The sequence below is a fragment of the Triplophysa rosa genome, linkage group LG13 (assembly GCF_024868665.1).
Source record: "Triplophysa rosa linkage group LG13, Trosa_1v2, whole genome shotgun sequence".
NCBI classification, from domain to species: Eukaryota; Metazoa; Chordata; class Actinopteri; order Cypriniformes; family Nemacheilidae; genus Triplophysa; species Triplophysa rosa.
This window is the reverse complement of record NC_079902.1, coordinates 23,584,901-23,590,791: the sequence shown is the minus strand read 5'-3', so window position 1 is coordinate 23,590,791 and position 5,891 is coordinate 23,584,901.

Below are 5,891 nucleotides of genomic sequence, written 5' to 3'. Positions count from 1 at the left end.
TTACACAACCCATGCGTGCATTAACTCACACTAACAGCGAAAACAACAGAAGTTGGGTATTATCCTCTGGTAACTTTAGGTAAAGGGCAGAAGATCATGTAACGGCTTGTTCAGTATTACATAGGCACACAGCAGCGCTATAAAGTCTGGAGAGTTTGTTTCTATCGCTGTGGCAGTGCAACGCGATAACTTCAGAAAAACCGTCAAACTGTAGTCTAGTGCATTTTAATAAGTATGCATTGAGTACATAGAGAGATATACTTACTCGTGTAGGCTAGATTGGAGAGTAGAGAAGTGTGTTGGTCCTGGTTTTAGTACAGCAGAGTAACTGTGTCTCGCTCCGCCTTTTATAATCTCGAGTTTACTGCTGAGTCATGCACGCAAAGCGCGTACTACAGCACGTATACTACTGACGGCTCACATACACGCAGCTGCTTTTTAAATCGCTCTTCATCCACTCATCAAAGGTCACCAGGTTCTCCTTCCATGTCTGGCTCTGGTCTGCCAGCATGATCTTCAGGGCACCGCATCGACCTGCAAGATGCACATGACACGGGGTCAGGAGGCTGTACCCATAGCAACAGCACACTAACATCCTTTAAACTTCATTGAAACACATACAGTGATGCAGCTGACTGTGGGAATGCTGAAAAGAATTTATAACAGAACACTTTCCATATTTTGAGGGTTTATCACGTGACAAGAAATCGACCAACTTACAAACCTTTAATAGCGAAGTATGTGATGGTGTAGGGAGCCACTGCAAAACAAGGAGTAAAACACGATTAATGTCACATATATATGAACGCAAAACATACAGAGTGAATGTCAGTGATTGTAAAATATGTCTGCATAGTGGTTACTATTATTATGGTTTACTAGATTGCATTAACAAATGCTTGATCTGCCCATCGGAATCTGTATATGATATAATTATAATTTTCTCAATGCACAAGCGTGTCTGCGTTACGTAACCCATGCATGCATGAACTCATTTACAGAAAAAAAAATACATTTAAGGGGGCGTGTTACAAGTTGTTCGTGCATACTGTATATTAGACACCTAAAATTGCTCAATTTAAAGTCTCAAGCCAAAATACACTTTCTATTGAAAAGCAGAGGCTCATCCAGACCGGCCTAAACGCCTCATGTAAACACGCCCCCTACATCAGTGTGTGGGAAGCTTTGTAAAACACCGCCCATATGTATATGCAACGAAAGAAGGCGTAACTATTCTCGCTGTAGTGTTGTTGTATGCTGCAGAAGCTGATGTTCCAAATATGGTAAGGGGCGTAACATTTCTGCCACATGCTTGAGGCATTCGGCCAATCACGATGCACTGGGTAGCTGGCCAATCAGAGAACGCCGTGCTTTTCACAATGATGAGTTTTGTCAAAATCGGCGTTTTTCAGCAAGGCGGGGCAGAAAGGAGCAACAGTAATGTACGGTGCGTGAAAAATAATTGCTGCGTACATTTCGCATACTATCCGTCCTAAATAGTATTTGAAATTTCCAAAACGTAGTTTGTTGAAAAGAGTATTCCAAAGATTCCCGGATGGTCTACTACTTCTGGTAGAAATTCGAAGTGCAGAACGATGCACACTCTAATGACTAATATTACCCACAAAAACAGTACATACTTTTAGTGCATAATATAAGTAGGCAAATTGGGACACAGCGCATGTGTTTTTTAAACCGTAAACCGCATAAACACACAGTATTACACCAAATACACACAATAATGTTCGTTTAAGCTACTGTATGTCATATGACCTCTTTAATATCAAATATTAGCACACAAAACCCTTTCGAAAAAAACATGGTTTTACTACAGTTAAAACAAGAAAACACGGTTACTGTAGTAAAACCATGGTTACCACAAAATAACCACAGTTAAACCGTGTTTGCTGTATTAAAACCATGGTTTTGCCAATAGTAATAAATGCACCAAAAAACATGGTTACTACTCAACTCAACTCAACTTTATTTATATAGCGCTTTTACAATTTTCATTGTTACAAAGCAGCTGTACATGAGACACATTGACTACAAGCAAAACAATCAAAGTTGTACCTGCAAAAACAAGAAAAGGTTGAAACACAGAAGACAGACACACCCACACACAAAACACTCCACACACACAACACGCACACGCACCAACACACACAGACACAGTGACACACGCACACACAGATGCGCACGCACACACACACAACACACACACACACACGTACGTACACAGACAAGTACGCACACACACACACGCTCAGTGAGAGCACACATTTAGGATAAAGGAGAGAGAAGCACAGGTCAAATATAACAGATAATAAATTCCTATATGCAATATTAATTAAGTAAAACTTAAATTCTAAAGCAGCCCCCCCGGTCAGGCAGATAGTGCAAAAACAGTATGCAAATGGTGGCGAGGAACCCAAAACTCTAATCGAGAAAAAAAACCTCAGGAGAACCCAGGCCCAACCAGGGGATTCCAGTTCCCCTCTGGCAAAAGCTGCTGCCTCTGCACAAGCTCCAGAGAACTTGCACAACAAGGCTAAATAAAATAAATAAACTTAATAATAAAATAAATTATAGTTTAAGATTATCATTAATAATCTAATAGCATTTGAATTTTTGTGGTGAAGACATGTCATGTGACCTCGTCCTTCTTTATCCAGCTCTATCATCTCAGCTCTTGTCAGGTCCCAACTTCCCATTCTCCGCTCTACCATCAGGTCAGGCCATGAACTGCATCCTGCTCGCTGTGGTAACCTTGGAACAATGAGACAAGACTGGCTGAGAGTAGAGTACTGTTCTGTACTCTTTGATGCAACAAGTACATCAGTTGTGTTTTTGGTTCCGGTTGATCTAACTAATGCAGCCTAAACCCTCTGAAGATTTATATTATGGAAGAGTAGTGTATGCAAGATTAAAAAGATGCGTCTTTAGTCTAGATTTAAACTGACAGAGTGTGTCTGCCTCCCGGACAGTGCAGGGAAGACTATTCCAAAGTTTAGGCGCTAGATAGGAAAAGGATCTACCACCTGCACTTGATTTTGAAATTCTAGGTATTACCAACTGACAGGACGCCTGAGAGCGTAATGCACGTGAAGGACTGTAATACAAAAGGAGTTCATTCAAGTACTGAGGAGCTGAACCATGTAGGGCTTTATAGGTAATAAGCAAGATTTTAAAGTTAACGCGATGCTTTATAGGTAACCAGTGCAAGGTTGACAGAACCGGGCTAATATGTTCATACTTTTTTGTACGTGTAAGAACTCGAGCTGCCGCGTTTTGGACCAATTGGAGTTTTTGTAATAAGCCTGCAGGGCAACCACCTAACAGTGCATTACAGTAATCTAGTCTTGATGTCATGAATGCATGAATTAACTTCTCTGCATCTGAGATTGACAGCATATGACGTAGTTTAGATATATTCTTAAAATGGAAAAACACAATTTTACAGGTGTTGGCGACGTGGCTCTCAAATGACAGATTACTATCGAATAGAACGCCAAGATTCTTTGCTGACGACGAGGGTTTTATGGAACATCCGTCAATAGTTAAACAGTATTCTTGGTTGTTACTTATAGCAGTTTTCGGTCCAATAAGTAACACTTCAGTTTTGTCCGAGTTCAGTAATAAAAAGTTGTTACTCATCCAGTTTTTTATATCGACTATGCACTTATATCGACTTATTCGATGGAACTGCTGTGTTTCATGAGGCTTCGAGGAAATATAAAGTTGAGTATCATCAGCATAACAGTGAAAGCTAACTCCGTGTCGCTTTATTATATCTCCTAGAGGTAGCATGTATAATGCGAAGAGCAGAGGCCCTAAGACTGAGCCCTGTGGTACACCGTACTGGACTTGCGATTTGCGTGACACCTCATTGTTTATTGCTACAAATTGAAAACGGTCGGATAAATAAGATTTAAACCATTTCAAAGCTATTCCCTTAATGCCGACATAATTTTCGAGTCTATGTAGGAGTGTGCTGTGGTCAATGGTATCGAATGCAGCACTAAGGTCTAGCAGCACCAATAACGAGATACAACCTCGGTCAGACGCCAATAGCAGATCATTTGTAACTCTGATCAAAGCAGTCTCTGTACTGTGACATGCTCTAAATCCAGACTGGAATTCTTCATTGATGTCATTCCTTTGGAGGAAGGAGCATAATTGAGTTGAAACTACTTTTTCCAGAACTTTAGATATGAAAGGTAGATTCGATATAGGCCTGTAGTTCCTTAGTTCTCTAGGGTCGAGTTGGGGTTTTTTGACAAGGGGCCTTATAACAGCCACCTTATATGCTTTAGGCACATGTCCTAATGTCAGAGATGAGTTAATAATACCAAGAAGAGGAAAACTACCCTTTTACCACAAATTAAAAATGGTTAATTTTGGTAAAGGAGCCGTTTACCTGAGGTTACTTTAAGTATCCTTAGCTACTTACGCACGTAATGGCTTGTACAGTATTGATAGGCAGCGCTATAAAGTCTGGAGACTTTGCAAAGCCCGTAGAAGTTCAATGCAACGACTTCAGAAAAACGCACTGCACAACCCTTAAGAAAATTAACCATGTTTTTTGTGGTAAAAGTGTAGTAACCATGTTTTTGGGGTGTATTGGCAAAACAATGGTTTTACTACAGTAAACAAGTTTTGTTGGTTTCAACTGTAGTAAAATCATGTTTTTTTGGTTTTAAATCATGGTTAATTTTCATAAGGGAATGAGTCCTAGGAAATGTCGAACTGCGATGCATAAAACGCATTATGGACAGTAATACTTACTCGTGTAGACTGGAAAGTAACGAAGTGTGTGCTAGTTGGTCCTGGTTTAAGTGCAATCAGAGCAACTCTCTCGTGCCTCCTTTTATAATAAGACTTTTCTGCCACACATGCGTTCTTTTGCACACAAAGAGTGCAACTGCATGCTACGGCACGCATACTACTGACAGCTCACTAATACTACTGCATGCACAAACAAAGACAGCCAATGTGTAGGCACCAGGTTATACTGCTGCATGCAACTACTGACCGCTGACCAGCACTACCTCATGCATACTGCTGACAATCCAGGTATACTTCTGTACATATACAACAACTGCATGCACACTACTGACAGCCCACTGTTACACGCATATTGATTTTGAGCATCCAACGTTAGTACAGGTTACTGGATGAAGTGAATTTAAATTTCCTACCTGACATATAAGTATACATATGAAGAGTTTATTTCCAAAATTAGATTTTTTTTTTTTTCAAAAATCATGTTTTTTATTGTGCATTCCAATTATTATGGGAAAAACGTAGCAGTGCTGGTTTCGGACCGGGGACATTGAAATGGTTTAGAAATTATTTGGTAGATCGGACTCAGTGTGTTCATGTGGAGGATCTCAAATCTGATTTTCTTGATATATCTAAAGGGGTCCCCCAGGGTTCCATTTTGGGACCTATTTTGTTTTCTATTTATATAAATGATTTGGGTAAGGACATTCAAGCAAAAAAACACTTTTATGCTGATGATATGATTATTTATACACTTGCTCCATCTATAATACAGGCGGTGAAAGAGCTTCAAATTGCACTTCAGTTACTGGAAGATGCTCTGGTTAGTTTAAAATTAGTTTTAAATTCACAGAAAACAAAGGTTATGTTTTTTTCAAAAGCTCAGGCACAAGTACTTGATAATCTTAGTATTTTTGCATCTGATGGAAAGATTATTGAAAGAGTACCTTTTTACAAGTACTTGGGCATTTGGATTGATGATAAGCTTTTGTTCAATGTACATATTGCTAATCTAATCAGAAAGCTAAAACTGAAACTTGGCTTTTATTTTAGAAATAAATCAAATTTTATTTTTAATGCCAAAAAGAAACTTGTAGAAGCTACTT